Below are 14976 nucleotides of genomic sequence, written 5' to 3'. Positions count from 1 at the left end.
AATGTATCATGATAGGATAGTCTTTCTGTGAGATATATATTCTTTAGTAACATTTATATGTGTTAGACCATAAAGTTATCTCAACAAATTTTAATGTTTCACATGTGCTTGAAAAAAAGTGGATATTATTTAAACAGCCAGGTTCCATATAAGTCCAATAAATAATGTTTGGTAATTTTACTTTCAAGTTTTTCTTATTTAAATGTTTTTATTTGCTCAACCTATCAAAAATTGAGATTTCCCACTATGATGACAGATTTGTCAGTGTTGTTCTTACAGTTCCTTTGATCTTCACTTTTATGTTTTTAAGACTACATTATGATGGGTATGCAAATTTTTAACTTCAATACCCTCAAGATGAATTATAACTTTTATCATTTTGCTGTTGTCTCTATTTCCCTACTAATGATTTTTGTTTTAAAACATTTGTTTCGTTTGATGTTATTATACCTACCAATATTTCTCTTTGTGTTTGCCAGATACATCTTTGTTGCTGTCTTGATTCCCAGTCTTTCATGTTCTTATTTTTTAGGTATGTATCATATTTAAATGAAAAATAACTAGATTAAGAAAAATCTATTCTCTAAATCTCTGGGAATTTTTCCTGGTGAATTTAGTCAGTTTATATTTATTATCATAACTGATACATATGAACTTGTTTCTACCATCTTACTTTTGCTTTGAATTTATCCTAGTTTTTTTTCTAGGCGGCTTTTTTCTTGCTTGCTTTTTTTTCAAGTTCTCTGTCCATTCATTTTCCTCTTTCTTTTTATTTTCCCTCTCTGATTTGTACAGTTATATACTCTATTTCTATTCTTGTATGGACTTCCTTTGAAATTTTACAATGTAGTTAATTTAAGCCCCACCCCTTCTCAAGCAACATAAGGACTTTAGAATTTTTTAAGTCTGAAAATTCCCTCCCAGTTTACATGAAATTGTTCAGTACTTTAGTTCTGTCCTTTTTTTAAAACACAAATTAAACACAACTATATTATAGGAGAATGACTATTTAATGCTATCTACGTGTTTATCAATTTCATTGCTCTCATTCCTTTAATATCACAGACCATCATCCTAGGATAAGTTTCCATCTTTCCGAAGTATGGTACATCCTTTACAAGTTCTTTTCATGTAAGTATATTGGTAATAAACTCTTCGTATATTTTTTCCCTGAAGATGTTTTTATTTCAAACTCTTTCTTGAAAGGGACTGTTCCTGAGTACAAAATATTAATATGACTTTGGATATATCATTCTCTTATCTTCTGCTTTCCATTCTTACTGTTGAGATGTTTGCTGGAAGAAAATTCTCTTTCTTTGGTACATAATCTGTATTTTTCTCTCTGGTTGCTTATAAGATCTTTTTAAATAAATTTTTTATAATGTAGTTGCAGTTCCTCGTATCTAGGTGTGAATTTCTTTTTATTTATCTTATTTCATATGTGTTGTGGCTCCTTTCTCTGTAGCTTCATATCTTTCATCAATTCTGAAAAAAACTTAGCCATTATTTTTCTAATTGTTTCTTAACTACATTCCCTTTCTTCTTTGCTTATGGTTCTTTGAATATATGTAAACTGGTCTTTCCAATTCTAGCCTTTATATCTCTTAACTTCTCTCATATTTTACATTTCTTATCTTTCTGTATTGCATTTTGAGAAACTTTTTAATATCTATCTCCCAAATTATAAATTCTCTTGCTAGCTGCACTTAATCTTCCATGAATAACTCTGGTCCATTGATACTTTTATTTCAATAGTTTTTTGTTGTTTTTTTTTTTTTTTTTCTGAAAGCTGCATTGTTGTCTTGTCATTTTTTTCAATACACTTGCTCAGAGAAAGACAAATATCATATGATACCACTTATATGTGGAATCTAAAAAAAGCCTACAAATGAACTTATCTACAACACAGAAACAGAGTTACAGATGCAGAAAATAAACTTATGGTTACCACGGCGCAAAGGGGGAGGGATAAACTGGAAGATTGGGATTGACAGATACACACTACTATACATAAAATAGATTATTAATAAGGACCTACTATATAGCACAGGGAACTCTACTGAATACTCTTTAATGGACTATATGGGAAAAGAATCTAAAAAAAGTCAATATATGTATACATATAACAGATTCACTTTTCTGTACACCTACTTCAAACTAACACAACATTGTAAATCAACTATACCCCAATAAAAATCTTTTAAAATTATGCTTGCTCATTTTTGATAGTCTTCTTGTGCTTGTTCACTTTTGGGATTCCATCTTTATGTCTTTATACAGTTCAAACAAAGTAATTTTATGTTCTTATCTTTAATCCTTATATTGAAGTCCTTAAGGGTTTTATATCTTGCTTATTACTTCTGTTTACTCCCACTCAGGATGGCTGTTTTCTTGTGTATCTAAGGTAAATTAAATATATACTCACAATTAAAGATTACCAATTTGTAGAGAACGCAGAGGACCTGGATTAATTGAGGATTACCAGGTCCAAGGCAGAGTCTCCTGACCACGATGCTGACATTAGCACCTTATTTATGGAATTCCACCTTTCAAGCATTCACTGCTGCTCTGATAGAAGCCTATGACTTGTGCATGTTCGTGTTTGCATACAGGGGTTGGGTTAAGATTTCCCTTGCTTCCTACAAGCACAGAAATATAAATTATATTTTACACAGAATCTAGTTGTTTTGTAACAGGATGACCATGAAGATTATCTATTCCACTGGAGGCAGAATTTCAAGAAAGTTTTACAAAATCTCATAATATTCAGAAAAAGAAATCCAGTTAAGTGATAATAAGCTTATTTAATAGCAAAATTTTCACCCTTTTGGAAAATTTTACCCCATAAAATCTTGGGTGATTTAAAAAGGACAAACTTCCTCTATATTTTCTGAAAATACAGATAATTCAAATCAGAAAGAAGGTCAACATTAAGATAAAAATAAAATTCAAATAAATTACTTTCTCCTCTAATTTAAATATAAAATTATTGCATCATGTTTTGATTTAAGAAACAAACTGGAAAGGTAGTTTTTCTCATAAAACAACATGCTACTCTCCTGACATCTCATCAAGCATATCTCCTATCTCATCACTTATGCTCCTAAAATATATCAAGAATAGCATCTTGTGTATAGCAGGTATTTGATGAGAATCTGCTGAATTAAAATATACTATTTTTCAATTTATCTGATAATAACTAATCATTGGATCTTAGGTAGAAAAATGAATTTCAATCTCACATTTTTGCATGGATGAATACACTGTAATGGTTTTCTTGATTGAAATTAGGTTTAGTTCCTAACTCTGGTTTTCATAGTGAATCTAAAGTAGCTGAAACAATAAGTTTCTAAACCTGACTACATATTAGAATCAACTAGGGAAATTTTTTAAAAATATTATTCCTAGGCCATAACCCCCAGAAATACTGATTTATTTGAACTCTCGTAATTATTAGGGAATCTATATTTAAAAAAAAATTATCCAGGTAATTCTAATATATAGCCAGATTCTCAAACCACTGATAAAAACATTTTTTAATCCTCATCATCTGGTGTACATGTTTAGACAAGAGGCTGCTGATTTTTTCTGTGTTTACATCAGTCGATGTGCAACACTATTCCTTTAGTAATATCTCACTGCAATTTTCTAGTGAGGGTATATCAAATTCTTGCATGTAAGAAAGTGAGGATAATGCCTAAGTCTGAGCGTAAGGTGGATTGCAATACAATTTGAGAATAATTGATCTAATTTCTAGAAGACAGATTACCATGAAAATCAACTAAATGTGTAAATTTTGCTCTGCACAATGTGATCCAAATCAAAGTTACAATATCATTAACATGTAATTTTAAAATCATTTTTACTTAACCATTCTTTTCTCACTTTCTCGATTTTAAGTTGGATTATTTCATTTAAGTATTTAAGACTTCTCAGGATGTAATGAGCTTTGGTCACAGGAAGTTCAGTTTTCACAAACTTTTTCAACTTAATTTAAATAAAAAGACAAGAACCTTTCCTGTTGCCATTTTAGTAAAAACAAAAAAGACTAATCTCCATGAGTGTTCTATCAACACAATGTAAAAAAATAAATGGTTTATATTCATATTTTCTTGTTTGCAGGATTATTTAAAAATATTTGATAAGCACAATTTTAGGGATCAAGCAGATATATCACAAAGTTCTTAGAATTCATTAAATGACCTACACTGCAAGAATACAAAACTCCAATACTGTAGTATTTCTGAAAAGGCTAAGATGAAAATGTGGTATCTTAAAGGCAAAGTCTCACAAAACTGTATGAAGCCCAAAGAGAAAAGAATTTTAGAGATAAGGCCAATCTACTGGCCTTCCACTTTGTATAAGGAAGACATTGTATTCATCCAGCAAACATTTATTGAGTCCCTACCAAACGCTAGTCACTGTTTACAGACTGTATGCCCGCCCTCATGGAGCTGCCATTCCAGTGAGGGGAAGAAGTTCAGACAGTGAGGGTCAAAAGCAAACAAACAAAACAGTCAAATAGGAGTTTAAGTACAGGTTCAGATTTTTGAGAGCCATAAATTCTTAGACAAGTTACTTAACCTTTCTGAACTCGCTTCCTCATTTACAAGTAGAAATAATATTACCCATCACACAAGTTTGCTGTGATGATCAAATAAGCTAATATAAATAAGGCAAAAGACTGGCATAGTCTTATCTGTGTTTTAAAGTCAGAGAATAAAGTTCAAACTTCTCTAATTCTGGACAGATAATAAAGTGTATTGTCTGCCTTGTAATCTTTCATATCTCACCTCCTCTTTCATTTACCCTGACTCTGGCACACCAAACACCAAATTTCATTGATTCTAGGATACATAATTCTCCCACTTTAACTTCTCTGGAATAGAACATGGCTTATCAGTGCTGCCAGTTGGGTGTCAGTCATTATCATGACAGTTTTCCTTTAGCAGTGCATGTACAAGCATTAAAAACAATGGCTCCAAAGTTTCATAATGGATAAGAGTGGCTTGAAAATAAATCCTGGAAACAGTAGCTAAGAATTCCTTTCAAGCCTAAGAAACAAATACATGTGTGTATGTGCATATGTGTATTGGGGAGAGTGGATCATACATGGGGATGATGGTGAATCAGATTTGTTCAGCAACATTCAGGAACTGCTAAGTCAAAATAGTCTAGCTCTATATAATTGCAAAGTCAGTTTAACTGCCTAGCACCGAAAGCTTTTGGTCTATCATGGTTCTTTGGATTCTTTAAAGAAATGCTGCATCACCAATGTCTTCTTGGCAAAAAGGACAAGACCGTGTGGAGAAACATAGACATTAAAAATTTTGAGTTGAAAATGACTCAGGAAAGTTCATCTCTGAATATGAAGAAGCTTTAGGAATACCTTAACTAAATTTACTTTGTTTAGACTTTTTTTTTCATATGTGTGTAAGAGTTATATATGACCCAAACCTACACCTAATTAAGTATAAAGATCTATTTCAATAGTTATAATATAAAAATCTAAGGTATAATTTAATTGATACAGCACTTTTTTTCTTGTTTTTCAAAGGCACATAAAACATCAGGACAGGTTAAAATTGATACAACCCTGGGCTCTATGAAATACAGTATCAGTGGTTCCCAAATACAGTGCTAAGCACATCAAAGGAGCTAAACAAATATTTGTTGAAAGAAATTAATGCATTCTTCAAGATGAAATACAGAGTCTGGCCCTGAATGCCCCTCCAAGAAAAGGGGTCCTGCAGAAAACATTTTCCTGGGGAGAAGAGAAGATTCTTACAGTGCCTGGGAATCAGCTTTTCATAGCAACTACTGCCATCCTTCAACCTATTCAATGCAAAATTCTGTTTCAGAGAGTTTAACATAGTAATAATAAAAATAAGTTTTATCTATAACAGTTTAAACTGCCTAAAAGAATCTTTAAAAGAGTTTTAGAAATCATGTCATTTCCAAATCCTATTATAATTCTCAAGATAATCTTGTTAGTAATTCCCATGAAGAGAACTCTTCCCAGTTTTGTGCAAAGGTTTTGTGCTGACCCATACACGTCAGGACAAGATGTTCTTTATGCTGCAACCAGAGCTTCTGTAACTGAAGCATGAAATCTGCCTTGAAAAGGTAATCAATCTTAACATAACTATCCATGCTGTAATTGATTTCTGGGGCAATATATACTTTCAGATATGTAAAATGCTTTAAACATTATGCAAATCCTGCATTGAAATCCAGTTTCACACTACCATTTGAGTCAGGTCAGTTTTTCTGATACAACCTGTTTCGTAGCAAAGAAGCAATTTCATCCACATGATAGAAATCAAGAGTAAAAGAAAGCTTCCTCTTTTGTAATCTTAAAAGAGTCATGATCAACTTGTGTACCATTGCTAAAATTAGTAAGCAATTTACAGATTACTTAGTTTTGATGCATTCACAGTCTTCCTTTGGTGACAAAGATTGGCAGTTTTTCAAGACCTAGTTTCACTGTGTGTCTAGATAAGTGATAGAATCTTTCCTTCTTTCCTTTCTTTCTCCTCATTTCTGTCAACTACTGGCTGTGTAATCCCTGGCAAGTCACTTAACCTCTCTTTGCTGTGGTATTTTTTTACTTTTTTCTTTCTTATCATTAAAACATCAGTAAAACAGAGATTTGCTGGAAGTATTAAATGTGTTACATATAAAGCACTTAGAGGAGGGCCCAGCACATAGAAATCCCTAATAAATCTAGTTATTTTTATTATTATGTGACAAAATCATATAAGGTCAACAAAGATGAATGAATAAACAGATTAATGAATTAGTGGAATATAAAGCTTGATCTTCACGGATGATTAAGATTTCAATAGAAAGAAGAGGTAGAAGTGAAACACATATATTACTGCTATTCATAACCTTTCTTCCTGTCTTCTTCCCTCACCAGAGAAGAACTTAGATAAAAGGAGCACAGGTCAGGAATCTTGGTGCCGTAGATCAGAGCCAACCTGTGGCTTCTCAAGTACGTATGAGAAGATAGAGGAGAAGGAAGTGAGTGTGCTCTCCAAGAGGACACCCACCACGTACCCAGCTGTGCCGGGCACAGGCATGATTATATGGGATGCCGGGAGATTAAGGGACTCTGTGCAACCTGCCAGCCCTTCTGTTTATGCGTTCCAGCCTGCGTTACCTAAAATGTATAGGTTTTTGTCCACTTGACAACAACTTTCCAGCCGTGTAACTTTCTAAACATTGCTTAATGTCTCTAAACTTCAGCATGGTCATTTATAAAATAGACATTAAAAATATCCAAGTGGCTGCTCCAAAGAGCAAATTACATTTGTATGACAACTAGAAAAGGACCTGCTACAGAGTAGGTATTCAAAAAATGTCAGTCCCCAAAAATATACATAAATACTTTAGACTAGTCCTCTACAGAAACAGCAACTTGCACTGACCTGTAAATAACTCTAGTCAGTACCACTACTCCTCTTTGTCCTGGCTGAGTTACCTGAATTAGGTTGAGAATAGTTAGACTGCAACTAACGTGTTGTTTGGGTATTTGTGCCATTCATTTCTATATGCTGCTCCAAAAGGACATTCTATAAGAAATGTGATTCAATCCATTCCAATACCTTAAGGGTCTTAAACAGCATACCAAGTTTTAGATGCCAAAGTTTAATTGAAATTTGACATATAGATGAGCACTTCTGCCTGTCCTGAAAGCCAGCAGAAGCTTCCTAAACAAAGAGCGATCACAAACGGTAATTTTATCCAACTGGTTCCAATTACATTTAGCATTTTTTATGAAAGAGGGAGAAAAAACAAGAATGGACTCAAGAAAATGTTTTCCTTTTATGATTTACTCTCTAAGAGGCAAAGATGAATTGCCTTATGAAGTCAACTTACTTCTTATAACTCAAGGAACATAACTGTCTAGAGAAAAAAAATTACGCAATGTCTTCCTAGAGGTAAACAAACATTATGTTACAGAATAAATGTGGGCATTTCAGCACATCTGGAAATAACTCCACAACCTACGGTGTTGGACCCCTAAAAAAGATATTTCATGATAATAAATTGTTATCAGCAGATGTTGATTACTTTGAGCCAGGGGAGGTTTAGAAACAAAATAGATGGTTTCTGTCATGCAGAACACAGACCTTCAAAGTGGTCAATTAAAAGAGACACACCATTAATCCAAATGGCAGCTGGAGGAGTTGTTGATTCCTAAATGAAGAAGGGGAAGCAGATCCAAAGGTGATTTTTACACTTGTTTTTCCCGTTAGCACAGCAGCTTCCAAACTGCATACCCTTAACCAAGGTCCAAGTCTTAGCTTTATGGTTATAGATGCTATTTTTTTCAAAGGACATAATAGATACTAGCATTCCCTCTGAATTCTAAACCACTACATATGTTTGTGATATCATAAGAAATCATGATATCACACATACTCTATTTGATTGATTTTATTTTTCATTTGATATGTATGTTCTTATAAGGAAATGAGTCCTTGATTTTACTTGGAAATCCCTTGTACTGCTGCTGAGTGGCTGTGTTCTAAGGTAACTGCCCCTATGGGTCAGAGAGTGAAGCCATACCTGTGTGGGTAAGTGGTAGAATCTCTGCTTAAAAGAGTAGACATACCTAATGTCAATGATCCAGGAAAGAAGGAGATCCTAGAAAAAGAAATGGAGTTTGAGAGGCATATCTTACACTGGATAAAGGGAGGAGGGTGGTATTCCTTTGTCCATCTGGGCTAAGACTGACTTTTCTTTTTTTTTTTTTTTTTTTTTACTTTCTTAAAGATTTTTATTGGAGTATAGTTGATTTACAATGTTGTGCTAGTTTCAGGTGTACAGCAAGGTGAATCAGTTATACATATACATATATCTACTCTTTTTTTTTAAGATTCTTTTCCCATATAGGCTATTAGAGAGTACTGAGTAGAGTTCCCTGTGCTGTTCAGCAGATTATTACTAGTTATCTATTTTATATCTAGTAGTGTGTATATGTCAGTCCCAATCTCCCAATTTATGGAACACTGACTATTAAGGGCTAGATTGTCTGGGGATGGTCTGAGGAGGGGAGGGAAGAATACTCTCTGCCAGTTGGATAAAACTTGGGGTTAGGCAGGGGTCAGTCCTCAGGAGACTCCACAAATGAGCTGAAAGACAGTTATAGCCAGCCAGGAGTTTTTCTCTGTATGTTAATTCTCTTTGGTTATTCCTAAGCATTTGACAAGTACTGATAAAGATACAGCCTCATCTCAGGTGAGGAGAAGGAACTTGAAGGGAAGAGTCTGGGGCTAGAGCTAAAAGGAGAGCAGCATGGTAGTGGCATAGTAATTAGTGACAGATCCCACAGAAGAAGGTGAATCTCAGTGGACAGGCAGCTGGAATATAAGATCTGGGTATCTCCTTCTATGTGGACATTCACTCTTCTGTCTTCCTTAAAGGACTCAGATGCTATTTTATGAAAAGAGCTGGCATCACGTTATTCCTTATTAGAATAAATATTGATGAGAGGATAATGTCTTTGTTGAGGAATAAATTAATTTATACCTTCTCTTTGCTAGATGCTATGCTAAGAGTAGAGAAATGAAGGACTAGAGGCATACAGTCTGGTAGAAAGAGATTTGTGAGCAAAAAGTAAAACAGATATTTGAATAGACATATTTATCAGACATAGGGAGGCAAAAATAATGGAGGGATAACAAGCACATAAAAATGTAATGTGGGGCTTCCCTGGTGGCGCAGTGGTTGAGAGTCTGCCTGCCAATGCAGGGCACACGGGTTCGAGCCCTGGTCTGGGAGGATCCCACATGCCGCGGAACAACTAAGCCCGTGAGCCATAGCTACTGAGCCTGCGCGTCTGGAGCCCGTGCTCCGCAACAAGAGAGGCCGCAACAGTGCGAGGCCCGCGCACCGCAATGAAGAGTGGCCCCCGCTCGCCGCAACTGGAGAAAGCCCTCGCACAGAAACGAAGACCCAACACAGCCAAAAATAAATTAATTAATTAATTTTAAAAAAAATTCTATTAAAAAAAAAAATGTAATGTGATTCATAGGCTTGAGTCCATACTCTAACTTCAGTCCTAAACTTTTTCAAGGGATTCGTGTACTCTATCAGCAGTTAATGTCAGAAGACATTTTCTGGCCTGCAGTCTGAATTTTTCATTCCCTTTTAATACATAAATGAATTCAAGGCATATTTTATTTTGCCTAGAGAAAAGAAGGCTATGTTGGGGGAGTCTATTTATCTGTGGTCTCTGACCTTAGGCTACCTCTCTTAAATCAAGAGTTCAAAGTCTGGGTCCTAGGGCTTATAGATGGGTTTCATCCAAAACCATCCTGAGGTCAATTAAAATTTAAAAAGATCCATGACCCATTAAAACATTTTTTTAAAAGGTCATTTTTGTTTCATAATATGAATTAAAGTATACAATTAAGAATCTCTTTGGGTTTCTCCTAAGACCATGATTTAATGACCCTTGGAATCCCTTTTTGTCCATATCCATGTTTAAAGAGATCCTACCAGCAATGGAGCACTGACTTTGTATAAAAAACTACACTAATAACTAGAAAGTAAACAATGCTTCATGTAAAAGAAAAACCATAGTTCTTATAAGCTACACATTGCATAACCTGGGTATCAAAATACACTATGAGTATATTTTCTTATTTTGAATTTTAAAACTTACTCATTTGAATCTCTTATATTTTGGTTCATTTTTATATTTCTTATCTTTAGTGTTCTTCAATTTCAATATAATACATTTAAATGGGCTTATTTTTCTGTATCGCACTAATATTCTTATACTTCATAAACATGAGAGTTAATCACTTCTGGAAAATTATCACCCAGTATCTATTCAAATGTTGCCTCTCCCTCATTCTCTATATTTTCTCCTTCTGGAACTCCTACCTTCTTGTTTCTTAACTCAGTAATGTTTATATTTTCCATTTATTTATGTCTCTGCATTCTAGGTATTACCATCGATTATACCATGGCTAATCTGCATTTTTAACCCTTCCATTGGGTTTTTATTTCAAAATTATATTTTTCACTTACAGGTTTTCTATTTGTCTGTTTTTTAAAAATAAGTCGTTCTTTGTTAGGGTTTAACTTCTTTATATACTGTCAACATTTTATACATATTCATTTTATATGTTCTCTTTCATGTTGCTATATTATCTCAAGTTATTAAGGATCCAATACTGCTGTTATGTCGCATGTTAACTCTCCCTCATGGACTGTACTGTCTGCTAACTTTTGTTCTTAGTTGATTGTTTCCTTGTGTGTTTCGTCATGTATTATAGTGAGCATATCTTTAGCAGGGCTTGCTGTTTTCTTGAAAATCTTTGGCAGTCTAGATAGCTGGTATTATACTTTCAGAATGGTTTTCTGTTTTACTCTTCTAGGAGCCTCAGGAGTATTTTTCAACTTGAAGATTTCTAGGTCAGTTAGGTAGTGTAAAATACAAAAGCAAAAATAGAGTCACACGATGTTCAGGCCCAAAGAATGAAATTCTTAGGAGAAGATTCCTTTTCCTCTTACTAACAAAGTTTCTTGTTCTCACTCTGTGCTGATGGCATATTATTCTAGCCTAACTTTTCACTAAAATAAGGGTCCTGGTTTTATGCAGCGGACAGGGATGTCTCAGTTCCAACTCTCTGCCTCATCTGGAACCAAGGCCTTAGCTTTTCTCCATCTCACATGGACATTAGACTCCAACCTCCTGGTCACCCAGATCCATCATCACTGGGGCAACCACAGCATCAGTTCACAGGATATACTCTGGCTTTTAACTTATTTGCTTTTAGCAAATGGTAATCCCTTTTATTTTTTGCAAAATTGGGTACCACGTTAAAATCATTTAGATTATTTTATCCAGTACTGCTAGGTGTTTGTAACCGTAATTTTTTTTAGAATATCTCAGTCTATTGTTTTGCCAGAGCTTTAGTTTACAGTTTGTTTCATTATTCATAATTAGTCTTTTCCAAGCAGAAATTTCAGTTGGACTGTTTCAGATGTTGAGAATTTAGAAACACTTAACATTTTTTATGTCCAGAATTCTTCTCCATGTTCAGAAGGGATGGACTAGAGACATTTTTAAGTTCTAAATGAAGGAACTCTCTGATATAACTCCTGGGATCCTCCTAGGACATGGACATTTCTTGCTAACCATCATTACAAACTGATCAAAATAGATTGTATTAATTGATTTCCAATTAGAAGTTGAAAAAATGGAGAATTTGAATCTTTTTCTTCTAAGCACCACTTCAAAATGTTACTTCTTACACTTAGGTTCTGAGAATATGTAATTGCTCTCAAACAAGATAATTTTCCACAATTTTCAGTAGTAAAAGCCTCATAAATATATGTAAAAATCATCCTACATAAGTGAACTATGACACAACATTTTAGCAAGAGTCATAGAACTTATCCCACAGAATTGACAATTTGCAAAAATCTGTTATCTTACAAGGGAAAAAATCTCAGTGATTTGAGATAATGGCAGTACCCATATCTAAAGTATACTAGTGATTGCCACTTTCACAAATATAATGCCTCTCACTCTAGGAAAATATACAAGCAATTGTTTAAATTACAAGTCAAAAGCATATAGAAGCTCTTATCTGTACTCTCTATCAGAGGGAAATAATTTTCTTTCATTCTTTCTCATACATCACAGGTGTGAAGTACTATTGTTTATTGGTTAAAATGTTTCAGTTACTTGATTATTCAATTGGAAAAAATAAAAACCTTGCCAGAGTAAATAGTGATGAAAAGTAACTAAGAACCTTTTGGAAATAATAGATTTGGACAAGACCAAAGTCTTACTTGGAAACATGGCTCACTCTTAAATTTACTATCATACCTCTGACATGACAGGGGGTGCTCATTAAGAATTGAAGCACATTAAAATATTTCTGTTCATCTCTCTACTGCCAAGGCCTATCCATTAAGAGTGATCTAGGATTCCTGAACGAAGGGAGAAAAATGTTTATTCTCTAAATAGTAGATGATGTGAAAACTAGATAAATCAATAAGGCAGTAAACCACATTTGAAGTAAGCATTGGGGAAACGTTTCAGGACAACTTGCAATTATTGTTTTATTTAGTCTCTCTCACTACTAACATATAGCCACAAGTGTTTAAAGTCAAATTATTTTCCCCACACAGTAACAAGTGACTGTAGAATGATTAGATGATAAAGAGAAAAAAAAAGATTTTGTCTATGGAACAGTCTAATTTTTAAAAAGCAATATAGCTTTTATAAGTTGCTTAACTTACCCACAGGTAACATTACCAAACATAACCCTCAGGCTTAAGGGTAGATCTTAAGTCTAAGTCAATGAAAAAGTCCATCTATGTTTTAAACATACCCTCAAAGCAAATTTGAAAGTAGCTGCATTCAGAATATCCAGAATTGATTTATTTATTTTTATTTTTTCTTGGCATATATCTCCTTGCTACTCAAAGTGTGCTCCACAGACCAGCAGCCTCTACATCTTCTCAGAGATTGTTAGAAAGGCAGAAATTTGGGCTGCACCTAGACCCTACTGAATCAGAATCTGCACTTTAACAAGCTCCATAAGTAATTCATATGCCATTAAAATTTGAGAAGTTCTGTAGTAAAAGACACAGAAATATTTTCTAATTTAACGTCAAGTACAAGATTTCTTTTGAGGGTGATGTCCTGGAATAACATAGTGGTGATGGTTTCCCCAACTCTGCGCATATACTAAACACCACTGAACTGTACAACTTAAATGGATGTATTTTATGAAACGTGAAATATATCTTAATTTTTTTTAAAGAAAAAAATAAGTAACAGTAAATGCTTTCAAACCATACAGCACGTAGATGAATGGAACCAGTTCCAATTTTTTTTTCCTTTTATCTAGGGGAAAAATTAGATGCACCATTTCCCGGGGCTCACTTCTTACTGGAAAGGGATCTACAGCAGGCCTTGACTCTGGGCAGCCCTGACCAATGATCTGAAGGTGCACCCATCCATCCTGCCCCCCATCCCACACACACACACACACACACACACACACACACACACCCCTCTACAGCTGCTTACAGAACTGCTACTGAGAACTGCTTTCCTCGGGAAACCGCATGCGGATGGATGTGACATGTCAAGAAACCAGACTGCCCAATCAACTAAAGGAGCAAAGAGGCAGACACGCTATCTGCCAGCTGCACTTGTGGTCCCAGGCGTGTGGGGGAGGGGAGACTTCCTCATTCCGTCCTCTGCTTGCCCCTGCCACCCATCCCCCGCCAAAAAAGAAACTCCAGATTCTTAAATAAAATCTCGTAGTCACTCAGGGTCCACAGCAGACGACCTTCTTTGGCTTCCACAATTATCAATTTCCGGCCCGCACCTGTAACAGGCTCGCCTCCCCCGGACGCCCTTGGTAAAAGCTTCGCGCTATGGGTGGGAAGGCCTAGAGATTCTATTTCTCGTACTTAACCCGGCGAACCGGAGGCTGGGGAGAGGATGCCTGGGGTAAGTGCACCCCCTCCCACGCGCACCTTCGAACTTTGCGGCCGTCTGGTAGCCGAGGACCTGTGCGCGCCACCTGAAGGGCTACGGCGGGGAGCGTGCAGAGGGCGGGCGCGCAGGTTCTCGAGTTCCCCCGGCAGGAGCGCCGAGCTGCTCCCAGGACCGAGAGTTCTGGTCTTCCCTCCCACAGTTGCTAAGAGTCACAGGGGACGCAAATTTGAATAAGTCCCCCGCCCAGACCATGCCTTTGGCGCAGGGACACAGGGTCTCTTTGAGGGCGCCCGATTACTTGGGACTAAAGAAACCAACAGACACCTATCACCTGTAGTGGCGTCGGTACCCCACGGTCCCACTCTCTCGGGAAAACCTACCCGTGCGTGCTCGCCCGGAGCAAACCTTAGATCCGCGCGCGCCCTCCTCTCACTCGGGTCTCAGCCCGGCTCGCGCGGCCCTGGGAAGGCAGACGCGTGCGGAGACGC

General features: G+C 35.8%; 1 protein-coding gene across 4 annotated transcripts in view; it reads right to left on the bottom strand.

The window, feature by feature from the left end:
* Positions 1-14976, bottom strand: part of TRPC6 (transient receptor potential cation channel subfamily C member 6) — a 121238-nt gene that overhangs the window by 105623 nt on the left and 639 nt on the right. The window contains exon 1 of one of the 4 annotated variants that reach the window (XM_059930532.1): positions 14869-14888. The exons of the other annotated variants lie outside the window; for them this stretch is intronic. The gene's annotated coding sequence lies outside the window, so the exon portion shown is untranslated. Of the gene's footprint in view, positions 1-14868; positions 14889-14976 lie in introns of those variants that run through there. 4 annotated transcript variants of the gene reach the window in all.

This window comes from Balaenoptera ricei, chromosome 8 (assembly GCF_028023285.1).
Source record: "Balaenoptera ricei isolate mBalRic1 chromosome 8, mBalRic1.hap2, whole genome shotgun sequence".
NCBI lineage: Eukaryota > Metazoa > Chordata > Mammalia > Artiodactyla > Balaenopteridae > Balaenoptera > Balaenoptera ricei.
Note: the sequence above shows the minus strand (reverse complement) of the source record. Positions and strands in the feature narration are given on the sequence as shown.